This window comes from Arachis hypogaea, chromosome 20 (genome assembly GCF_003086295.3).
Source record: "Arachis hypogaea cultivar Tifrunner chromosome 20, arahy.Tifrunner.gnm2.J5K5, whole genome shotgun sequence".
In the NCBI taxonomy this organism is placed as follows: domain Eukaryota; kingdom Viridiplantae; phylum Streptophyta; class Magnoliopsida; order Fabales; family Fabaceae; genus Arachis; species Arachis hypogaea.
The window spans coordinates 117,062,985-117,089,124 of NC_092055.1; the positions used below are offsets into that span (position 1 = coordinate 117,062,985).

General features: G+C 40.0%; 1 non-coding gene and 1 pseudogene across 1 annotated transcript; both read right to left on the bottom strand.

Annotated features, from left to right (window-relative positions):
- Positions 1-3,336: 3,336 nt before the first annotated feature.
- Positions 3,337-3,443, bottom strand: LOC112788159 (small nucleolar RNA R71). The gene has a single exon (XR_003195536.1). It is a non-coding gene; the product is annotated as a small nucleolar RNA R71 (small nucleolar RNA).
- A 4,191-nt stretch (positions 3,444-7,634) lies between these two features.
- Positions 7,635-7,725, bottom strand: LOC112787207 (small nucleolar RNA R71; annotated as a pseudogene).
- Positions 7,726-26,140: the final 18,415 nt, after the last annotated feature.

Below are 26,140 nucleotides of genomic sequence, written 5' to 3' on the forward strand. Positions count from 1 at the left end.
CAGTCAGGCAGATAGAAAGTGATAATGGTGTTTTCGAATATTATATAGTAAAATAGGGATAGAGATACTTATGTAAATCATTGGTAGGAATTTCAGATAAGCGAATGGAGATGCTTTTCGTTCCTCTGAACCTCTGCTTTCCTGCTATCTTCATCCAATCAGTCTTACTCCTTTCCATGGCTGGCTTTATGCAAGGGCATCACCGTTGTCAGTGGCTACATCCCCTCCTCTCAGTGAATAATATGCTCACGCACCCTGTCACGGCACAGCTATTCATCTGTCGGTTCACGATCATGCTGGAATAGGATTCACCCTCCTTTTGCGTCTGTCACTAACGCCCAGCACTCGCGAGTTTGAAGCTCGTCACAGTCATTCAATCATTGAATCCTACTCAGAATACCACAGACAAGGTTTAGACCTTCCGGATTCTCTTGAATGCCGCCATCATTCTAGCTTACGCCACGAAGATTCTGGTTAGGAGATCTAAGAGATACTCATTCTAGCTTAATTCATGTAGAACAGAAGTGTTTGTCAGGCACGCGTTCATAAGGGGGAAGGATGATGAGCGTCACACATAATCATCACGTTCTTGGGTGCGAATGGATATCTTAGAAGCGAAATAAGATGAATTGAATAGAAAACAGTAGTACTTTGCATTAATCTTTGAGGAACAGCAGAGCTCCACACCTTAATCTATGGAGTGTAGAAACTCTACCGTTGAAAATACATAAGTGAAGGTCCAGGCATGGCCGAGATGGCCAGCCCCCTAAACGAGATCAATAGTCTCCTAAGATGAACAATGGATTAAAACTGAGACCAAAGATGGTCAAAAAGACGTCTAATACAATAGTAAGAGGTCCTATTTATAATAAACTAGTCACTAGGGTTTACATGAGTAAGTAATTGATGAATAAATCCACTTCCGGGGCCCACTTGGTGTGTGTTTGGGCTGAGCCTAAGTGTTGCACGTGCAGAGGCCATTTGTGGAGTTGAACGCCAGTATTTGTACCAGTTTGGGCGTTCAAATCTGGTTTTGGATCCTTTTCTGGCGCTGGACGCCAGATTTGGGCAAAAGGCTGGCGTTGAACGCCAGTTTACGTCATCAATTCTTGGCCAAAGTATGGACTATTATATATTTCTGGAAAGCCCTGGATGTCTACTTTTCAACGCAATTGAAAGCGCGCCATTTTGAGTTCTTTAGCTCCAGAAAATCCACTTTGAGTGTAGGGAGGTCAGAATCCAACAGCATCAGCAGTCCTTTTTCAACCTCTGAATCTGATTTCTGCTCAAGTCCCTCAATTTCAGCCAGAAAATACCTGAAATCATAGAAAAACACACAAACTCATAGTAAAGTCCAGAAATGTAAATTTAAGATAAAAACTAATGAAAACATCCCTAAAAGTAACTAGATCCTACTAAAAACATACTAAAAACAATGCCAAAAAGCGTATAAATTATCCACTCATCACAAAGCATAAACTATTAACCATTTCTGGAAAGCCCTGGATGTTAGCTTTACATAGCCGTTGAGAACGCTCCATTTGGACTTCTGTAACTCTAGAGAAGCTCTTTCGAGCGCAAGGAGGTCAGATCCTGACAGAATCTGCAGTGCTTTCTCTGCCTCTGAATCAGACTTTTGCTCCAACTCCTCAATTTCAGCCAGAAAATACCTGAAATTGCATAAAAACACACAAACTCAAAGTAGAATCGAAAAATGTGAATTTTTCACTAAAACCTATGAAAACTTAATAAAACTTAAACAAACATACTAAAAACTATATGAAAATGATGGCAAAAAATGTATAAAATATCCGCTCATCATTGTTCCTCTTGGGGATGCACAACAGAAAGAGTTGATGACATGTCATCTTAAGTTATTTTTAGGGTTCTTTTTCATTTGTTTTCTTAAGTTTTCTTAGATTTTAAAGCAAATTTCTTATGTTTTTTACTGGATTCTCATAACTAATAAAATATTTGGAGTTGTGTTAGTATTATTGTGTTTTCAAGGTTTTTGGCCAAAAATAATCAAGGATTAAAAGCTTTTTGACAAGAAAACACACATACAGTTCAAGGACGGTTTAACCGAGTCCAAACTAGACACCCAAGTATTCAAACAAGGACGCCCGATAGTCCTCCTCAGCCTAACATGGACGCCCGGCGGCTGCACATGCAAGCCCGGCGTCCCCTTCATGTGATCATGCACACCCGGCATGCCTTCCTTCTTAACACCCACGCCCGACTTCTCTCAACACAAGCCCGGCATCCAAGCTCTCTGGAAGGTGCAATTGGGCCTACGCCTATATTCAAGGATGCAAGCCCGGCGTGCCTCAAGCTCAACTCCTAGGATTCAATTCTTCACCACTTAACAAGGCCCAAATTCAATTATCAAATCATTAGAAGCCTTAAATCACATCCGAAGATTGACGATTTAAGAGATTGGTTATCATTAATTCCTTCTAGAAAGATAAAGATTTGGTTGTTAGTATTTGTTTCTAGATTGGATTTGAATTATGGTTTTGATTTGAATTTGAAAGTAGGAAGCTAACTATCTTATCTTTCTGAAAGATAAAGATTAGGGTTAGTTTTGAATTTAAAACTTAAGACATAAATAAGTGAATCTTGTTCACAGAGAGGAGAATCATCGACGGAAAGATCACACTCTCATAATTAGGATTAGTTTCTTTATCATGAGTCATCACTAAACCTCTCTGTTGGAGATTAGGAGCTCTATTTGGTTTAAGGTTTAATAATGTAAGTGTTTTCTTTATTTTAATTCATGCTTCTTTACTTTTTTAAGATTGAGTTTTTTTCTTCATCAATAAGGGTTAAAACTATTGGAAAATATTTTAATTTGTCTTGGATTCTGATTTTATATTTGGGAAAATGAATTTCAGAATTAGCCTAAAACTCAACTCACAATCTTCATTTATCTAGCTCTAATTCTAAGGTTTGATCGATCTAATTAGATATTTAATTAGACGTTGCTTGCATCAATCCGTTAATCCTTGTGAGAATAATATCCACTCACCGTGGTATTACTTAAATGATCTGGTACACTTGTCGGTATCCGTGAGCTTTAATTTTTGCTCATCAAGATTTTTTGCACCGTTGCCAGGGATTAATTGAGATTGATAACATATGTCTGGTTAAATCCTAACTTAGATCTTATTTTATTTTTTGTTCCTTTCTTTTCTTGTATTTTTGTTATTTTGTTCAGATTTTTTCTTCCTTCTTTCCTTATTCTTGTATTTCGCAAGTTACATTTAATTTTTTGTGTGTTTTTGCATGCAAGGAGAAGAGGAAGAGAGAATGGCAGCAGATAACAAAAGTTTGGTCCGATTAAGGAAGGACATCACTTCCTTCTCCCAAAAAGAAAGTGAATCATTCCTTGAAGCATGAGAGAGGTATAAAAAACTGCTCGGAGGATGTCCACATTATGACCTACACGAATGGCTTCTGATCCAATTCTTTTATGATGGAATTTCTCAAACCTCAAGAACTACTATTGATTCATTAGCTAGAGGTTCATTACAAAAAAGAACAGCCAAAGAGGCATTGGCAGTGATAGAGGATGGCTCTAGCGAAAGGTGCCATGAAACAATCCGACTCCTGACCTAAAAGTCTCAACGTCAAGCTAGTGACATTAAAGAAGCGCTTTTTGGAAGACAACCCAACCATGGTTAATTTTAGTTTTTCTTTTCTTTTCACTTACATTGCATCCTTAGTTACATTCTTTTGCATGCATACATCATCAATTAAAGATACCAATTTCGAAAACTTTAAAAGAAAAGACACAAGAAGACACCAAACTTAAATATTGACACAAGATTCAAACAAAAGACACTATTTTTGAAACTTTTTAGAAAAAAGACTCAAGAAATTCAAACTTAACAAGAACAAGAACAAAAGACTCAAACAAAAGATAAAGATTAATAAAGAAAACAGAGGTTCTTTTGAAAAATTTTAAATTTTTTTTATTTTTTCGACAAAGAAAATTAAAAGACTCAAACAAAATTAAAAACAATACCTAATCTAAGCAACAAGACAATCCTTTAGTTGTCCAAACTCGAACAATCCCCGGCAACGGCGCCAAAAACTTGGGGCACGGAATTAAACTTCGCACAACTGAACCAGCAAGTGCACTGGGTCGTCCAAGTAAGACCTGAGTGAGTCAGGGACGATCCCACGTGGATTGTGACTTGAAGTAAGCTTTGGTTATCTTGTAGATCTTAGTCAGGCGGATAGAAAAGTTGGTTGGTTGTTTAAAGTGCATAAAATTAAAATAAAGAAAACGTTATTCAATTAATGGTGAAAGCAATTATAAGAAGATGGTTAAGGCTTCGAAGATGCTTTATTCTTCTGGATCAATTCGGTTTTACTGTCTCCTCCAACTGTGAATGATTTTTTCTATGACAGGCTGTATGTGATCAATGCCTTTCTTGAGAGGTCGCCAATGCTCCTCCAGATCTGAACCCCAGGGTTAGTGTGGATCCAGTCTGATTGAGGGTGAAGCTCCTGCAGTCTATTTTCCTTGATGATCCTACTCAAAACGCCACAGACAAGGTCGAATCTTCCAGATCAGAGAATTTTGCGCCTTTGGTTTTAGCCTTTACCACAAAGACCCTAATCTCCCTATACCTCGGCTGAACTGGTGTCTTGAGAAGTCCCCAATGAAGTCGTGGATTAGCCGTTGATGCGTGAGCATCTTTCCTATCTTTTCCTAGTAAATTTGCATTCAATTTGTTGAGTTTAATCAAGAATTAATTATATTTTAGCCACTATGGATGCTACTTTGAGTCGTTTGTAATTTTGTTTATTTTAGGTAGCATTCGGCTGGATTTGATGGAGTTTCTGCAGAAAAAGAGAAGAAGGTGAATGATGCTGTCAACCCTGACCTCTCTGCAGTCAAACCTGAATACCTCGAGCTACAGTGGTCCAATGGACGTAATTCTAGTGGCGTTGGAAAGCTAACTTCTAGAGCTTTCTAACGATGTATAATAGTTTATACTTCTTCTCCACCAAGTCAGCAAGGGTGGCGCCTAACTTGAGGTTTCTCAAGTTAGGTGCCAAAATCAACAGTATGCATAACTCCAAGGCAGCCAAGGTGGTGCCTAACTTGAGAAATCTCAAGTTAGGCGCCAGGACAAGAGACATGCATCAAAGGAGCTCTGCCAAGGCTGCACCTAAATTGAGATTTCTCAAGTTAGGTGCAAGGCACAACAACAACACGCAACATTGGTCTTGATGGCTTCAAGTAAGGCGCAGCCTCCCCTCAAGTTAGGCGCAGCACTCAAGCATTCCATGCCATTCCTTGCTGCCCACTTCAAGTAAGGCGCAGCCTCTCCTCAAGTTAGGCGCCAAGTTCAGGTTTTGAAGTGGTCCCCACGCCTATGTGTAAGGTCCCACATCGGTTGGGGAGGGAAACGAAGCATGCCTTATGAGGGTGTGGAAACCTCTCCCTAGCATGACGTGTTTTGACGAGTAAGTGTGGGGGGCTTTGGCTATCATCCCTATTGTCAAAGGCAAAACCGTGAGGCCTTGTGTGCCAAAGCGGACAATATCGTGCTAGCGGGCGGTTTGGGCTGTTACACTATACACAAGCCACGCGAGATCTTTCATTTATTCTGATTAAACTTTAATTTTTATTTTAAAATAGGAAAAGATATTATTTAGTTTTAGAAATTATAATTTACATTAATTAGGATTAGATATAAAAGGAAAAAGAATCAGCCCTTCGGGCTCCGGCTCATCTCTTTTCTTCTATCTCATTTCGCATTTTACAGTTTTACAGAATCTTAGTTTTCTCTCTAAACCATGAGCAACTAAACCTCTACTGTTAAGGTTAGGAGCTCTGTCTATTGTATGAATTGATACTATTATTTTTCTATTTTAATTCATGTACTGATTTCTATTTTAAGAATTATTTTTGTTCTTTATCTTATGAATTTGGGAAGAACGAAAATATGACCCTTATTCTAATTGAGTTCTTGTATAACTTGGAAAAGCTCTTTACTTGAAAAACAGCTTGAAAACAATTTCTCCTAAATTTCTAATTATCTGGACTTAACGAGATACGTGACATATAATCCTCTTATATTTGGGTAATTAGGGTTTCTGTGGCATATAAACTAGAATTGAACTTCACCCTCTAATTGGAATTAAGTGACCAAGGAATTGGCAGTTGATGAAGATTAGAGGAGACTAAAAAGGTCTAAGGAATTAGGGTATAGTCACATATAGTTTGCCATGAATGGAATCTTGCATGAATAAAATAGTTAGTAAGAAAAGTCAATCCGAAAGATAGATACCTCTGAAACTTTAACTATTTTCTCTATATATATTTCACCTCAATTTACTGCTTGTTTTCTGATTCTCTGAATTACTGTTTGATACAATTGACCTCTAAACGCTCTTTTCTATTTGTCTAACTAAGTAAATCACTTAACCATTATTGCTTAGTCCATCAATCCTCGTGGGATTGATCCTCATTCACTTGAGGTACTACTTGGTACGACCCGGTGCACTTTCTGGTTAGTTTGTGGGTTATAAATTCCACACTAAGTTTTTAGCACCGTTGCCGGAGTTTACTGTGATTAACAACTGTTGGTTGTTTGATTGCTTAGATTAGGCATTTTAGTAATAATTTTTTTTATTTTGTCTTATAATTTTGAAGGGACAGAGGTCTTCTAAACCTTTGGTATAGGTTCAAATCCTATTGGACGCAAATAATGATTTGGGATGTCCCAGATCTGACGTGTCTCTGGAAGTGAGTAACATGAAACTCAGAATTTTGGGTATAGGGAATATTTACCATTTAATTGAAAAGGGGTTAGTACTAGTATTTTTCCTTAATTTCTGAAATTAAGTTTGGTGTTACCTAGTTAATTTTATTTTAATTTTTCTGGTTAATTTTCTTTGAAAATTTAAAAATTTTTAGCTTTCTTTTTTATCATTATTTTTGAAAATTTTTAGCATTAAGTAGTAAGTGTTTTTATTTCATTATTTTACACAGGCTACCTCACTGGGAATTCTCTACACTCTGACATAGAGAGTCCCATCTTTTCTTGTCTTCTGTCTGTTTATGAGCAGGAACAGAGACAAGGAACCTCTTTTAGACTTTGATTCTGAACCTGAAAGGACTTTGAGGCAGCGTTTGCAACAAGCAAGACTTTATAAGGCTGCAGAGTCCACTATGGATCATAATCATGCTGCTAATGCCAATATGGCAAATCCAATTGAGAATGAGCAACCTAGAAGAGTGCTTGGCTCATACACTGCTCCCAATGCAGATCTTTATGGAAAAAGCATTGTGGTGCCTCCTATAGCTGCAAACAATTTTGAGCTTAAGCCACAGCTAGTCACTCTTGTGTAACAAAATTGCCAGTATCATGGACTTCCTCATGAAGACCCAAATCAGTTTATTTCTAATTTTCTGCAGATTTGTGATATTGTGAAAACTAACGGAGTGAATCCTGAGGTATACAAACTCATGCTCTTCCCATTTGTTGTGAGGGATAGAGCAAAGCTGTGGTTATATTCTCAACCCAAGGAGAGCCTGGACACTTCGGACAAGGTGGTCACTAGATTTTTGACTAAATTTTTCCCACCACAAAAGCTGACTAAGCTGAGCGTGGAGGTTCAGAATTTCAGACAGAAAGATGGTGAGACCCTTTATGAAGCCTAGGAGAGATTCAAGCTACTGACTAGGCAATGCCCTCCAGACATTTTTTCTAATTGGACTCAGTTGGATATCTTTTATGAGGGCTTATGTAAAATGTCCAAAATGTGTTTAGATAATTTTGCAGGTGGTTCATTGCACATGAAGAAGACACCAGAGGAGACTACTGAGCTTATTGAGTTGGTTGCTAACAACCAATATCTCTACTCATCTAACAGGAATCCTATGAACTCTAGGACCCCTCAAAAGAAAGGCATTTTGGAAGTAGAGGTTTTTGATGCTCTTCTTGCTCAGAATAAAAGTTTGACTCAGCAGATGAATCTGATTACTCAACAATTGAGTGGGATGTAGGTTTCAGCTGTTAATACTCAGATTGCACCTCAAGAGGCTCCTTATGACATGACTGGTAGCTTTATGCAAGGTGAGAATTATAATTATGCTCAATTTCCTTCTAAACAGGTCAACTACATAGGGAATGCTCCTAGAAATCCAAATAATGATCCGTATTCCAAGACATTTAATCAGGGATGGAGAAATCATCCAAATTTTGGATGGAGAGAGCAACCTCAGAGACTACAGAATTTTAATAATGATTCTCAGGGTGGTTTTCAACAGTATAATTTTAATAACCACCAGTTTCAGTCATCTCAACAAGCAACTTCTCAGTTCCAGAAGAACATTGATTTGGAAGCAATATTGGCAAGCTTTATACAGGAAACCAAAGCATCAATCAAGAGCTTGCGGGTTCAGGTGAGTCAATTAGCCACAAAAGTTAATAAAACTGATCAGAGGACCACTAATAGCCTTCCTGGTAACACAATTTCAAATCCAAGAGAATCCAAGAGAGGAATGTAAGGCTATTACCATGATAAGTGGACAAGTGGCAAGTACGGAAGCACAAGTTAATGAGGAGCCAGTTGAAAAAGAAGCTCCAGAGGGGAAGAAAGAGGAGGTGGAACACACCCCTCCTAGGCGTGCAGATAATCCATTCCCAGTCTCTCTTAACACTCATCCTACATTGCCTAAGGCGTCTGAGTACAAGCCTAAAAAGCCATATCCTCAGAGACTTCAAAAGGAGACCAAGGACAAGCAGTTTTCAAAGTTCTTGGAAGTCTTCAGAAAGTTGCAAATCAATATTCCTTTTGCTGAGGTTTTGGAGCAAATGCCTCTCTATGTCAAGTTCATGAAGGAGCTATTGTCAAAGAAAAATCCTTTAAAAGAAGATGAGATAGTGGTCCTGACTAAGGAATGCAGTACCATAATTCAGAATAACTTGCTAAGGAAGATGTCAGATGTCAGATCCAGGGAGCTTTCAAATTCCATGCACCATTAGGAGCACAACCTTTGAGAAAGCGTTATGTGATCTAGGAGCAAGCATCAATTTAATGCCTTTGTCTATGATGAAGAAGTTGCAAATCCAAGAGGTACAACACACAAGGATAGCATTACATATGGCAGATAAATCTCTAAAGCCTGCATATGGATTAGTGGAGAATGTCTTGGTCAAAGTGGGTAAGTTCTTCCTCCCAGCAGATTTTGTGATTCTTGACATGGGGGAGGACGAGAATGCCTCTATCATCCTAGGAAGACCATTCCTAGCCATTGGAAGAGCTCTAATTGATGTGAAAGAAGGTGAATTAGTGCTTAGAGTGCATAATGAGCAACTAGTCTTTCATGTCTTCAAAGATATACATTCAGCAGGTGAAGAAGAGAGATGCATGCAGACTGAGCTTATTGATCCAAACCTTCAAGAACTCCCTGATGATGCACAGCAGAATCTGCAGCTCAAACCTCCTTTGGTGACAATCAATAAAATTCCTCCTGACATCAAACCTAAGTTTGGTGTCGGGAATGCATCATCCACCAAGGAGGAGGTTCCCAAAAAGAAGAAAGTACCCAGGGGATGGAGAAACAAAAAGATCCCCACTGAAGACTTCTCCCCAGGAATGAACGTGGTATTCACTGCATGTCCAATCCTGCCTCATACAGTGAATAGGATCCTGTCTCTTGAGCATATAGAGTTGATCAATGGGAGCACAGGAAAGAAGTTCACATTGAGGGGTGAAGAGCTGAGCCCCTAGGATCCTTCTCCTTAGAGGAGCTGATCGTCAAGATAGTGACGGTAAAGAAGCGCTTGTCGGGAGGCAACCTAATGTTTTCGCATCCTTTAGTTTGATTTCTGTTGGTTTGATTTTGTTATTTATTTAGTTTTAGTTGAGTTTTTACTGTTTTTCCTTTGCTTTACATGTGTTTGGATCATGTAGAGTCATTGAAACAGAAATAGGTTCCTGAATACAGAGTTTCGGACACCCGGGAGGATATTGATTCAGATTTGGGTGATGCCTAACTTGAAAATCTCAAGTCAGGTGCCATATGCTGCGTACCAGGAGGCATCACTCTCGGGTGGGTTGGTGCCTAACTTGAAGTTTCTCAAGTTAGGCACCTGATAAACCACTATTTTATGGTTTATATTGTGTTTAATTGTGTGGTTTTATCAAATCTTTACCCACTTATTCATTAAATGAGCATGCATTTATAATTCCTTCCTAAAAATACTTCATGGTTGAAAACTTGCTTCCTAGAGACTTTTAATTTTGTATTTTAATTCTCCTTTATTCCATTCGATGCCGTGATCTGTGTGTTAAGTGTTTCAGGCTTTATAGGGCATGAATGACTTGGAGATTGGAAAGGAAGCTTGCAAAAATGGAAGAAACACAAGGAATTAAGGAGATGACCGGCGAGAAGTGACGCGGGCGCATGGCTCACGCGGCCGCGATATAGAGGAAATTGCAGTGACGCAGACGCATGGCCCACGTGACCGCGCGGATTGGAAACTGCACCAGTGACGCGAAGGCGTGGACGACGCGCACACGTGGCAAGGCAAAACGCTGGATGACGCGAATGCCTGGATGACGCGATCGCGTGACATGCGCGATCTGCAGAATCTGCAGAATTTGCTGGGGGCAATTTTGGGCCCTGTTTTGACCCAGTTTTCGGCCCAGAAAAGCATATTAGAGCCAGGAAACATGCAAAGACCAAAGAGAACATTCATTCCGCATAGTTTTAGTTTTTAGATATGATTTTACCTCTCCTCTAGGTTTTCTTTCTACATATTCATAGTTCTTAGGATTTTGACTTTATTGCTTTTGGATTGGAACATTGAGAAGAGTTATTACCTCCGTCAAGACTTCGTCATTCTAGTTTGTTTCCTTACTTGTCACTTACTCTTTCATGTTCTTTATTTACTCAGAGTTACTCTTGGATTATTTCTAGAATTTATTTATACAAGAATTACTTTTATTTTTAATTGATCCTTTTGATTGTTATTTATTATGTCTTTCAGTATTTCTCTTCCTTATTTTGTGAAACTTACATTCATAATGAGCGAGTAGTTCCATAACTTGATTGGGAGATGATTGAAAGGAAACCTTGAGTTGGATTACTTAAAAGAAAAATTGTAATTAGGTTTATTGTTGGATCGCCCTCTAGTCATTGACACTAGTCCTTTCCAAGGGAAAGGATTAGGACCTATGACCAGAAATAGCTTTCCAACTTGCTTGACTTTCTTCTACCTAGTAAAGGATAACTAAGCAGAACAACCTTCAATTACCAAATAATCTTGAGAGTACTCCAACAAGAATAGGGCTTCCAACTAATCTACTCCCAGTCAAGGTCTTTATTTAAATTACATAAATTCTCTAATTTAATTTCTTGTTTACCAACTCAACTCATTTTAGAAAACATCTGATTAATAAAATAGCACACCTTTCTGCAACTCGTTGGGAGACGACCTGGGATTCATACTCCCAGTATTTTAATTTTAATTTTGTGACAACTCTTTTTAAATTGATAAACGGATTTTCGGTTGGTTAAGAACTGTACTTGCAACGTATCTCTTATAACAATTTCTTAACTCGTCAATTTCTGCCACATCAATTTTTGGCGCCGTTGCCGGGGAGTTGCAATAGAGTGCTAAGTTATTGATTGGAATTTATTTATTTGTATTTTATTTTATTTTTGCTACTATGAGCTACATGTTTCTTTCGTTAAATGACGCGTTATCTTCCTGATCCAAGCTTGCCAGTATTTGATCCTGAGATTGAAAGAACTATCTCACGACTAAGGTAAGCTCGGCGTCAGTTAGTCCTCTCTGAGGGCAAATCTGAAACGTCACTTGAGGAAGAAACAAGCTCCCTTTCTGCTGATTCGGTTGATTTACGTGTAGGTGACATGGCAGCACCTAGGAGAATTACTATCCAGGAGGCTGGAGCCCCTGATTTTACAATGCAACCGTTTCAAGCGCATCATCCAGCAGTGGCTATAGACTTTGAAATAAAGACTGCACTGCTCAACTTGATGCCTAAGTTTCATGGCTTACCTGCTCAAGAGCCTATCAAGCACCTGAGGGATTTTCAAGCAGCCTATTCTACTAAGGGTGTTCAAAACCGATCCGGACCGAACTAAACCGACCAATCGAATCGAAAAAATCGAAAACCGAACAAATCAAAAATAAAAAAAAACCAAAAAAAAACATGTTTGGCAGTTTTTTTTTGCGGTTCGGTTCGGTTTTCGGTTCTAACCATGAAAACCTCAACCAAACCGGTGAAGTTAAAAACCCTAAAATAACCACACCCCCACCCCCCACCCCCAATTCCCCATTCAGCTCCGTGACCTAACCCCACGCCTCCCACTCCCAGTCTCCCAGCGTGACCTAACCCCATTCAGAGTGACCGTTCCCCTTTACCCCAATCGGAAGTGAAACCTGCCGATCTCCTCATTGCGTTCTCCCCTCAGGCCCTCACAGTCTGCACCGTTCCCCCTCGAAAGTGAAACCCCATTCTTGAGTCTCGAGGCCGGCAGCGAACTCACGTTGCAGCACCTTCCAGCGCCGCAAGAGACCCTTCCTCCCAACGCCGTCGAACCTCTTCGCGGACAGAGCACCACGAAGACCCAGCACCAGCACCACCCTCGCACCCAGGCGTAGCAGTCTAGCAGAGCACCCACTGACCCGGCAGAGCACCCACTGACCCAGGCGTAGCAGTGTTTCTGGCCACCCAGGCACCCACAACACAGCACTGCTCAATCTCCCACCCACAACACAGCAGGCACCGGTTGGCCCTCTTCCAGTGCTCTTCCTCCTTCCCATCCACTTGACTTCAGGTTTGATTTTCTCTCCTTCTATGTATCTGAAGCTAATTAGACATATTAGGTTTATAATTATGAAATAGTTAAGGTTTGATTTTGTTAATTATAGTTTCTGTGATTCTGAGTTGCTGGATTTGTTTAGGATTTTGTTATTTTCTTCTTAATAACTCTGATTCTGTACTTCTGAGTTGCTGGGTTCAAATTTGCTTGTTTTGCTTAGTTCAAATTCTGTGATTCTCTGATTCTGTGATTATGTGATTCTGAATTGATTTTTGATTTTCTGCACTTATTTTGCTTGTTTTGCAATTTTGTTAATAATACTAATGAGTTACTGTGCTTGTTTACTGATTTTGTTAATTTTAGTTGTTTGTTTTGAGTTGATTTTATGATTTAATTTATTAATAATTCTGATTCTGTGATTTTGAGCTACTGGGTTTAATTTTTTTTTGCTTGTTTTGAGTTGATTTTGTGATTTATTTGTATTCAATTTCTGCTCAATCTATTTGTTCATTGTTGTTGATTGTTGTTCATTATTTGTTCATTGTTGTTGATTGTTGTTCATTGTTCATTGTTGCTGAATGCTGGTAATTTTATTTTGTTGTGTTTCTGCATCTGTTTTTTTAATTATTTGTTCATTGTTGTTGATTTCTAGTATTTGTTGTTCATTATCTGGTATTGGTCTTTGGCAGGATATGAGAAGAGAACTTGGAGTTTGTTTTTATGCTAGATGTGGAGCCACAATATTCAGGAGCAAGAATAGAGGGGGATGTTGTTACTTTGGATTTTGTGAAGAAAATGATGGATGATTTCAAGAATCAAAAGTGCTTACACAAATGGTACTTAAGCATAGGAGTTCATTAATAACTTTGAATTTCTTTAAGTGTTATCACTTACTAACTTTGCTTGTTTTGTCTTGGTTCTTGTATTAGTTATGCATTCCAGATTGTATTGCAAACCAGAGAAATGTTGAAAGCTTTGCCTTCTCTTGTTGATATAAATGTTCCCGATGGCAAACATTTTACTGTTTGTGGTGATGTGCAATAATTCAAAAATAGAAAGTGTGTTGAGCAAATATGGATACTTGTGTACCACATCTTTATGTACTTAGAGAATGATTAACTTGAAAAGAAAGTTAAGTTTCGTCAATGATGTGGATTGTGTATTTGTGTTGTTACAGTAATGCCATTCAATGAATTAGTTTGGTTATGTTCTTTCTAATTTGTTCTTGCAACTTTGGTAATTTGTAATAGTATTGATATTTTTTTTGAATTGATTGAAAAAACCGAATAAGCCGAACCAAACCAAACCAATTTGTTTGGTTTGGTTCGGATGGCCTCGACAAAAAAACCAAACTAAACCGAACCGCAGTTTAATTAAACGATCGGATCGGATGACATTTCTCTTAAAACCGAACCAAACCGCACCGCGAACACCCCTATGTTCTACTGTCAGGCGCGATGGTGCAGATGAAACTTCTATTCTGTTGAAAGCTTTTCCGTTCTCTCTTGAGGGAAAAGCAAGAGAGTGGTACTATACTCAACCCGCAGCAACCGTTTCTGACTGGGATACGCTTAGAAGAGAATTTTTGGAAAAATTCTTCCCAGCTGAAGTTACTGATAAACTGAGGAAAGACATTTCCATGATTGTTCAGGACGAATCTGAGACTCTCTATGAATACTGGGAGCGCTTCAACAACCTTCTGGAAGCATGCCCCCACCATATGATTGACAAGATAGTGTTGCTCAGCTACATCACACAGGGCATGAGGCCCCAAGATAAGACCACATTGGAAAGTGCTAGCAATGGGTCTATGAAAAGGTACAAGACCACTGATGAGGCATGGCAATTGATCAGCGACTTGGCTGAGTCTACAAGGAATCACAGGCAGAAACAAAGCCGCTCAAAGGCTATTGCAGAGGTATCTTCTAGCAAAGAAACTACTGCTCTGGCTCAGAGTATATGTGAAATGACCAACTTACTGAAACAGATGTAGTTGAGTCAACAACAAGCACAACAAAGCCAACAGTTAGTCCCACAGAGAGTGTGTAGGATCTGTGCCGATTACAGCCATTATACTGATGAATATCCGCAGCTCCAGCAGGAAGACAACACTGTGGCAGTGGTGCACGAAATTGTGATGTCCAGGCTCAAAATATTCCTGGCACGTGAGCAACTTGGTACGCGTAATCGTAATTACACATTCATAATTTGTCACAATTTCGATACAACTAACCAGCAAGTGCACTGGGTCGTCCAAGTAATACCTTACGTGAGTAAGGGTCGAATCCCACGGAGATTGTTGGTATGAAGCAAGCTACGGTCACCTTGTAAATCTCAGTCAGGCGGATATAAAATAATTATGGAGTTTTCGAATAATAAATAATAGAATAGGGATAGAGATACTTATGTAATTCATTGGTAGGAATTTCAGATAAGCGAATGGAGATGCTTTTCGTTCCTCTGAACCTCTGCTTTCCTGCTATCTTCATCCAATCAGTCTTACTCCTTTCCATGGCTGGCTTTATGTGATACATCACCACTGTCAATGGCTACTTTCGGTCATCTCTCGGGAAAATGATCCAATGCCCTGTCACGGCACGGCTAATCGTCTGGAGGCATCACCATTGTCAATGGCTTCATCTTATCCTCTCAGTGAATAATATGCTCACACACCCCGTCACGGCACGGCTATTCATCTGTCGGTTCTCGATCATGCTGGAATAGGATTTACTATCCTTTTGCGTCTGTCACTAACGCCCTGCAATCGCGAGTTAGGAGCTCGTCGCAGTCATTCAATCATTGAATCCTACTCGGAATACCACAGACAAGGTTTAGACTTTCCGGATTCTCTTGAATGCCACCATCATTCTAGCTTACGCCACGAAGATTCTGGTTAAGAGATCTAAGAGATATTCATTCTAGCTTATTTCATGTAGAACGGAAGTGTTTGTCAGGCACGTGTTCATAAGGGAGAATGGTGATGAGCGTCACACATAATCATCACCTTCATCACGTTCTTGGGTGCGAATGGATATCTTAGAAGCGAAATAAGATGAGTTGAATAGAAAACAGTAGTACTTTGCATTAATCTTTGAGGAACAGCAGAGCTCCACACCTTAATCTATGGAGTGTAGAAACTCTACCGTATGAAAATACATAAGTGAAGGTCCAGGCATGGCCGAGATGGCCAGCCCCCTAAACGTGATCAGTAGTCTCCTAAGATGAACAATGGATTAAAACTGAGACCAAAGATACCTAATACAATAGTAAAAGGTCCTATTTATAATAAACTAGCTACTAAGGTTTACATGAGTAAGTAATTGATGTATAAATCCACTTCCGGGGCCCACTTGGTGTGTGTTTGGGCTGAGCTTAAGTGTTGCACGTGTAGAGGTCCTCCTTGGGGTTGAACGCCAGTTTTAGTGCCAGTTTGGGCGTTCAACTCTGGTTTTGGCTCCTTTTCTGGCGCTGGACGCCAGATTTGGGTAGAAAGCTGGCGTTAAACGCCAGTTTACGTCGTCTATTCTTGGCCAAAGTATGGACTATTATACATTACTGGAAAGCCCTGGATGTCTACTTTCCAACGCAATGGAAGCGCGCCATTTCGAGTTCTGTAGCTCCAGAAAATCCACTTTGAGTGCAGGGAGGTTAGAATCCAACAGCATCAGCAGTCCTTCTTCAACCTCTGAATCAGATTTTTGCTCAAGTCCCTCAATTTCAGCCAGAAAATACCTGAAATCACAGAAAAACACACAAACTCATAGTAAAGTCTAGAAATGTGAATTTAACATAAAAACTAATGAAAACATCCCTAAAAGTAACTAGATCCTACTAAAAACATACTAAAAGCAATGCCAAAAAGCGTATAAATTTTCCGCTCATCAGGCAGCCACTCATAACTTCTATGACCGCCCCAACCAAGGGTACAATCAAGGTGGCAGTTACAACCATGGATGGCAGGACAACTCTAACTAGAATTGGAGGGACAATTCTAACCAGAATTGGAGGGACAACAATAACAGAGGAGGCAGAGATAATCAAGGATATCAGAGGTGGAATAATAACAACAACAGGCAGCAGAACCAGAACCAGCCTTACAGAGCACCTCACCTAAGGCAGTCCCAAGGACCACAACACAACCAATAACAAGTTTCACAGATCATTCAATCTAATTCTTCTCCGAGTGACGATACTCTTCAATCCATTGCACAAGGACAAAGGAACATGAAAAGTTCACTTAATGGCCCAGCGTCCTCTATACAAGCTCTCATCTCTCAGCTGGTACCACCCAATACTTCAAACACTCAACAGGCAAGCTCCAGTGGAATTTCCTCTCAACCATTACCCAATCCAAAGGGTGGCATCAATGCCATTACCCTAAGGTCCGGAACCACATTGCAAGAGAGGAATCAGGAGGAGCCAAGCCCACCAGAACACACCTCAGCTGAAGAGGTAGTGGAAATAGAAGATATTGAGGAAGAAGAGGAAATACAGGACACGGCTGAAGAAGAAAAAGCTCAATCACAGGAAGAAGCACCAAAGGGCACAGACAATGTAGAAAATGCCATTCCTATTCCATTTCCACTACTTGCAAGGAAGCCCAAGAAGCAGTTGGAACCTGATCCTAAAATGGTAGAAATATTCAAAAAGGTTGAGGTAATTGTTCCCCTTTTTGATGTTATTCAACAAGTACCTAAATACGCAAAGTTTCTAAAAGATGTATGTATACATAAAGACAAAATTAATGAATTAGAGACTATTCCTTTAGGTAGTTCTATATCTGCTTTAATGGGAGGTATACCTGAAAAGTGTAGTGATCCAGGTCCATGTATGGTTAATTGCACTATTGGTGGTGTGGTATTTTCTGACTGCATGTGTGATTTAGGAGCATGTGTGAGTATAATGCATTTGTCTATATATGATATTTTGAGGCTCCCTCCCTTAAAAAAGTTAGCAGCTCGTTTTGTGTTAGCAGATAAAAGCATTATTACAGTGGCTGGAGTTGCTGAAGATGTATTAGTGGGCATTAAAGGGCTCACCTTTCCCATTGATTTTTATATCCTGGAGATGCCCCAAAATGACTCAGAGAAGCCATCATCAATCCTACTCGGAAGACCTTTCCTGAAGACCTCGAAGTTCAAATTGGATGCTTTTTCAGGAACATACTCTTTTGAAATAGACGGCCGAGTAATAAGCTTCAATCTGAATGGAGTCATGAAGCGCCCTCCAGAAGATCATTCTATCCTCCAGTGTGACATCATAGATGAAACCGTAGCTAAAATTCACCAGGAGGAGTTAGCAGAGAAGTACATAAGACAAAGTCCGAGTGTGGGGACACTTTCTGAGGACAATGAAAGTACTTTACCATTGTCACCAACTCCAGACAATCCAGAGCCTGACCATGAGCAGAAGCTAGAATTAAAACCCCTCCCTCCACACCTCAAATATGCTTACCTTGAGGACAAGTAGAAGTTTTCAGTTATCATTGCACGGGAACTCACTTCTCAACAAGAAGAGCAGTTACTTAGTGTGCTGAGGAGGCACAAGAAGGCAATTGGGTGGAGTCTGGCAGACATAGTAGGCATCAACCCTCAAGTTTGTGAGCACAGAATATTTTTAGAAAAGGGAGTTAGGCCTGTTCGTCAACCCCAGAGAAGACTGAATCCCACTATCTTGGAGGTTGTCAAAAAGGAAGTGACTAGACTACTAGAGGCAGATATCATCTACCCCATCTCAGATAGTGAATGGGTAAGCCCAGTACAAGTGGTACCCAAGAAGTCGGGAGTCACTACAGTGAAGAATGAGCATGGAGAGCTCATTGCAACCAGAGTACAGAACGCCTGGAGGGTCTGCATTGATTATAGGCGCCTAAACCAGGCCACTCGTAAGGATCATTATCCTCTTCCATTCATTGATCAAATGCTGGATCGCCTGTCAGGTAAATCGTATTATTGCTTTTTAGATGGTTATACAGGTTATTTCCAGATTCATATAGCTCTTGAAGATCAGGAAAATACTACTTTCACCTGTCCTTTTGGGACTTATGCTTATAAGAGAATGCCCTTTGGCTTGTGCAATGCACCAGCTACTTTTCTTGTATTGAATTTTGAAAAGTGTCACTTTATGGTTAAACAAGGGATTATACTAGGACATGTTGTATCTAATACTGGCATTTCTGTAGATCCAGCAAAAGCGGATGTTATTTCTAGTTTACCTTACCCCTCCTCTGTGAGGGAAGTCCGTTCGTTCCTTGGCCATGCAGGTTTTTACCGGAGGTTCATTAAGGACTTTAGTAAGGTAGCACTTCCCTTATCCAGATTACTGCAGAAAGATATTGAGTTCGAGTTCAGTGAGGATTGCAAACAAGTGTTTCATAAACTGAAGACTGCCCTGACTCAAGCTCCAATTGTGAAAGGACCTGACTGGAGCCAGCCATTCGAAATCATGTGCGATGCCTCCAACCATGCAGTAGGAGCAGCGTTGGCTCAGCGTGAAGGTAAGGACCCCTTTGTAATTGCTTATGCGTCTAAAACTTTAAACACTGCTCAGTCTAATTACACTACTACTGAGAAAGAGCTTCTTGCTATTGTTTTTGCTCTGGATAAATTTCGAGCCTATTTACTTGGTACTAAAGTAGTAGTATATTCAGACCACGCAGCTCTAAAGTATTTATTAGCTAAAAAGGAATCCAAACCAAGGCTTATGCGTTGGATACTGCTACTACAAGAATTTGATTTAGAAATAAAGGATAGGAGTGGAAACTAAAATCTAGTGGCAGACCACTTGAGTCGCCTTGAGCACATTAAGGATGACTCCACTCCTATAGCTGATAATTTCCCTTTTGATAACCTGCAAGTAGTATCTGAGGTAGTTCCTTGGTATGCACCTGTAGCTAATTATCTAGTTAGCCGCACCTTTCCTCCAAACTTTACTAAGAATCAAAGAGACAAGCTGAAAAGCGAGTCCAAATATTATATATGGGATGACCCATATTTATAGAGATGTGGCGCTGACCAGGTAATTAGAAGGTGTGTGCCTCAATCAGAATTCCAGTCCATCTTAGAGGCCTATCACTCATCTGAGAGTGGAGGACATTTTGGCCCTCAACGGACAGCTAGAAAAATCTTGGACTGTGGATTCTGGTGGCCTACTCTTTTTAAAGACGCTACTAAATTTTGTAAATCCTGTTTCCCATGCCAAAAATTTAGTAATATATCCAGGAGGGATGAGATGCCTCAACAAATTATGCTTTTCTGTGAAATTTTTTATGTTTGGGGCATTGACTTCATGGGTCCATTTCCAAATTCTAATGGTTATTTTTATATATTGTTAGCTGTAGATTACGTTTCTAAATGGGTGGAAGCAATTCCTACTCGCACTGATGATGCTAACACTGTTGTTTCCTTTGTTAGAAACCACATTATTTGTCGCTTTGGATCACCGCGAGCAATCGTGAGTGATCAAGGCACCCATTTTTGTAATAGGAGACTAACAGGATTACTGAAGAAGCATGGAATAATTCATAAAGTAGCAACAGCCTACCATCCTCAGACTAATGGGCAAGCCGAGGTGTCAAACAGAGAGATAAAGCGTATATTGCAGAAGATAGTCAAATCTCATAGAAGAGACTGGAGCACCAAGCTACAAGATGCACTTTGGGCATACAGAACAGCATATAAGACACCCATTGGGATGAGCCCCTTTCGCTTAGTTTATGAAAAAGCCTGTCATCTCCCAGTTGAAATAAAGCACAAAGCCTTTTGGGCAGTAAAAGAGTGCAACATGGGATTTGAGAAAGCCGAAGCTGAAAGGAAGTTGCAGCTGCAAGAATTGGAAAGCCTTCGCCTAGAAGCTTATGAGAACTCAAGGCTGTACAAGGAAAAGATGAAGGCTGTACATGATCAGCACATCAAGAGGAAAGAGTTCCAACCTGAGGACTTAGTCCTCCTTTACAAATCTAGACTGAGGCTCATGCCAGGAAAGTTGAGATCAAGATGGGAAGGTCCATACAGAGTAAAGAAGGCTGAGATGTGCGGAGTTTTTCACCTAAGTCATCCTTCAAGCTCTGAACTCATCAAAGTTAATGGACATCGTTTGAAGCTATATCATGGTGAGAAGGTGACAAAAAACAAGGAGTTAGATATCCTCCTCTTGGAGGATCCATTCACAACAGAAGACTGAGCTAGTAGAGCGTCCAACTTACGGACGTTAAAGCAAAGTGCTAGGTGGGAGAAAACCCACCCTGGTATGATCGTTCCTTTCTTTATTCTTAGTTTTCTTTTTCCAATAACTCTTCTCTTTATTAGCACATTTAGTTTGCATCTGCATTTGCACATTTTTACTTTTATTTAAAAAAAAAAAAAAAAGAGGGAGAGCCGCGACGCGACAGCGTCGCCGACACGTCCGCGTCGCAGGTGGCTCAGAGAGAATACGAAATCGAATAGAAAGTCATGCGGGAGCGTGGCTGGAGGCGTGCCTTTGGCACAAATCACCCCACGCGACTGCGTCGCTGACGCAACCGCGTCACATGGGAAACATGCCTCCCACGCGTCCGCGTCACCCACGCGAACGCGTGACCTGAAAATCGACGTAAGAAAGGGTGCATGACCGAAAGTTGTGCTAGAGTGGTGCTAGACGGGTGCTGCACGCACAAGCCATACCACACGGACGCATGGCTCACGCGTCCGCGTCATATCCCTATAGTGGCCACTCACGTGATCGCGTCGATCACGCGACCGCGTCACCCTGGATTTTGGCAAAAATAAGTTTTAAACAGAGAGTTGTGCGAGCGCGAGGCTTCCCTCGCGCCAGTAGCACAAAACGAGTCACGCGTCCGCGTGACTGACGCGACCGCGTCAATTCATTTAAGTGCAAGTCGCGCGAACGCGTCCCCCACGCGTCTACGTCGCCTGTGCCGCACAGCTTATCCTAATTTGCCAAATATCTTATCTTTCTCTTCCCCAAATCCTACTTTTTCTTTTCCCCCTCATTATTTTCTTTCCCTCTCTTCCTCCTTCCTTCTTTCTCACTTTCTATTCTCTCTCTCATCACCATTAACAAGGTTTTTCTTTTCTTCTTCCCTCTTTACTTTTCTATCCTTCTTCTTAATTTATGTTCTCTTCTTCTTTTCTTTTTCTTTTTACTTGTATTATCTATGTTTTTCTTTTTCTTTCTTTTTCTTTTAATTGGTGTTAGATATTTAGTAGGGTCATTATTATTCCCTATGGTTTGCTTGTGGATTATTAAGAACTTGTTTGGCAATTTTATGTTAATTTTTAAAGGGTTGCTTGCATGTTCCACTTATTATTTTCAATCGCTTGCCTACCTTGCATGCTATGTGTTTGTAAAAACGCATGTATGGCATTGTGCACTATTTTTTTATTTCTTTTTACTCTAAATGCCTGCTTTTCACAAAATCCTTTTTATATTTTATTAATTTAATATAATTGTTATTCGAAACAGGTTGTTAGTTTGAATTCTGTGGTAATTTAACATGGACATTGAATGCTTGATCTATGCTACTCATGCCTTTGCCTGCATGCCAATAAACACCTTGCATTTAATTGTCACCCTATGCACTTACTATATTCCTCATGACAGTTTTTCACATGCAGTCATGACCATGTGTTAACTTCATTCATCTTTAATATGCATTGATTACCACCCATACCATCCTCTTCCTTGCTCTACCCCTTGACATTTTGACATACTTTCTCTTTTCTCCCTTTCAGGATGGCCACCAAGAAAGGCAAGGAGAAAGCTACTCCCAAATCAACAACAAGAAGAGGAACAAAATGAGCACTAGTGACGGAGCCTTCTTCAACTGCAGTTAAACCCTCAACAAAAAGAATTAAGAGGATTATAAAGATTGATGATAAAGAGAAAGCCTTCCCGGTAAAGGACATTGCGCGATTTATCAATCGCTACTGTGAGCAGATGTTCCCCATCCTGGCAGAAAGGAGTTACAACAACGAACACCTTCTTATCCTCCCAAACCATATTGCTGAATTTGTTGAGCCATAAATTGCACGAAAACAATCGGGTTTCCTCCAGAGACAGCCACGGCAGGTTAATCTTTCTTGGGTAGTAGAGTTCTACTCCAATTTTCACCTGCCAACCCTGCAGTCTGTCTATGTCCGATAGAAGTAAGTCCCCATTACAGAAGAGGCCATTCAACGAGCTCTAGATCTTCCCCCTACTCCAGAAGAACTGGACGCATTTCAAAAAGCCGCACTCAAGCGCCAGATGTACCAATTTGACTGGGACGCTGTTCTCAGAGTTATCGCCCTACCTGGCAGCAGATGGATCTACGGGTACCATCGTTCCCGTCCTAAGGGAATATCGGCTTCCGCACTTACCTTGGAGGCTCGAGTATGGGCACAGATTATGTCCCATTACGTCTTTCCGAGCACCCACGAGTCCTTCTTCACTGCAGACATGGCCGTTCTACTATGGTGCATCCTTACAAACCAGCCTCTAAACCTACCAAGACACATCCGGAGTGCTATTGGACACGTACAAATCGCGGGCAACTTACCTTTTCCCGCCCTGGTCTCAGATCTTGTCTCAGCAACCGGAGTCTCCTACAGAGCTGGGGACACCAAAGCCATGCTTCCACAGGAAGATCAGTATGTCCTTAACAAAAAATATATCAGACCTTCAGCAGCCACTACAAGCCAGCCTACTGAACTGGCTGAAGAGATTCCCCCTTCAACACCACAAGCACCTACAACCACTCAACTGCTCCATCAGATACTTGAAAGGTTGGATCGGCAGGAACACAAAGCAAAGCTAAGAGAGCGCCGGAACAAGCGCCGATTCACATACCTCAAGGAGCTACTTAAGGGAAAATACAGAGACTCAGACACCTCGGACTCCACTTTCTTTACCAGCACTGGGAGCCATGACGGTCCCAACTGTGGAGATACTGCTACCAGCCCACCTTTGTTCCTGACAAATGGCACCGAGGACGGTGCAAAGCCTTAAGTGTGGGGAGGTCGGTCAGTACCTGACTTCCGGAGGTAATTTCTCTTCCCTAACACTAATAAAATAGGATATTTAGTTAGTTTTTCTTTTGTAGAATAGGATAAATTACATAGTTGCATGCATGTTCTACTTGATTGAAAAGACAATAAGTTTCTTCTAAGACCCTATTTTTAGAACAAAATTTCACTAATTTTAATTTAAACTTTTGTGTTAAATTTGCTTGAAGTTGTATTTGGAACATGGTTTTTTAGCTAAAGAACACACAACCTGTGAGACTTTGAGCCTTTATACATGGTTACATTATTTAACCATAATTATTTTATTCTTGTGTGTTTACTTCTCTATGATTGTAATTTATATTTTGTTTCATCCTATACGTCCAATGTTTAATATATTTATATGCTTGCATATGATTGAGGCCATTATTTGTTTAGCTCACTTATCCAAATTAAGCCTACCCTTCCAATTACCTTTGTTAGCCACTTTGAGCCTTTAAATCCCATTTGTTCTTTATTTTACCACATTACTAGCCTTAAGCAAAAAAATAATTATATATCCCAATTGAATCTTTGGTTAGCTTAGGATAGAATTGTATGTTAATTAAGTATGGGAAAATTGTGGGAACAAAAGATAATAAGGAAATGTGTCATGATGAAACTATAAGAATTTGGGTACCTGCTCATGTGAAACTATAAGAATTAAACATCTATGTGCATTGATAAGCTATGTTTATTTTTATATTTATGTTAAAAAAAATTCAATAATTAATTAAGGGGACAAAATTACCCCAATGTTAAGTTAAGAATTCAAAGATCAATGCATGTATGATAAAATTAAAATAAAAGTTGATACATGAGTAAGGAATGTGAAAGAGAAATTTTGGGTAGCTAGGTATGAGATTTAAGTTATATAAAATGTACATATGTGTGGGTTAAAGCTTAGGATAATTAAAGATTCAATTTATAAAGATTACTTAACCATATATGTATCCTTACCCTTACCTTGGCCCCATTACAACCTTGAAAAGACCTCATGATGTTTGTATTGGTATATTAAATGTTGATTGGTTAGGTGAAGAACAAAAATTAGAAAGCATGATTGGAGAAGGATAGAGTGATTACCCTATACACTAGAGAGATTAGAGCATACATACATCATCAGTGAAGGGTTCAATGCTTAAATTATATGTTCCATGCTTTCATGAGCTACCTTCTTGCATTTTTATCTGTTCTTACTGTATAAGAATTGAATTAGTGGAATTTCATTTGTGATTGTCTTGAAGAGCTTATTTACTTTTAACCAGGTAGACAAAAATCATATAGTTGCATTCACATATATAGGTTGCATTGCATTGCATGAGTTTTACATGTTCCCACTCATTTATTTTATCTCCTTCAACTAAGCATGAGGACATGCTAATATCTAAGTGTGGGGAGGTTGATAAACCACTATTTTATGGTTTATATTGTGTTTAATTGTGTGGTTTTATCAAATCTTTACCCACGTATTCATTAAATGAGCATGCATTTATAATTCCTTCCTAAAAATACTTCATGGTTGAAAACTTGCTTCCTAGAGACTTTTAATTTTGTATTTTAATTCTCCTTTATTCCATTCGATGCCGTGATCTGTGTGTTAAGTGTTTCAGGCTTTATAGGGCATGAATGACTTGGAGATTGGAAAGGAAGCTTGCAAAAATGGAAGGAACACAAGGAATTAAGGAGATGACCAGCGAGAAGTGACGCGGGCGCATGGCTCACGCGGCCACGCGATATAGAGGAAATTGCAGTGACACAGACGCATGGCCCACGCGACCGCGCGGATTGGAAACTGCACCAGTGACGCGAAGGCGTGGACGATGCGCACGCGTGGCAAGGCAAAACGCTGGATGACGCGAACGCCTGGATGACGTGATCGCGTGACATGCGCGATCTGCAGAATCTGTAGAATTCGCTAGGGGCGATTTTGGGCCCTGTTTTGACCCAGTTTTCGGCCCAGAAAAGCAGATTAGAGCCAGGAAACATGCAAAGACCAAAGAGAACATTCATTCCGCATAGTTTTAGTTTTTAGATCTGATTTTACCTCTCCTCTAGGTTTTCTCTCTACACATTCATAGTTCTTAGGATTTTGACTTTATTGCTTTTGGATTGGAACATTGAGAAGAGTTATTACCTCCGTCAAGACTTCGTCATTCTAGTTTGTTTCCTTACTTGTCACTTACTCTTTCATGTTCTTTATTTACTCAGAGTTGCTCTTGGATTATTTCTAGAATTTATTTATACAAGAATTACTTTTATTTTTAATTGATCCTTTTGATTGTTATTTATTATG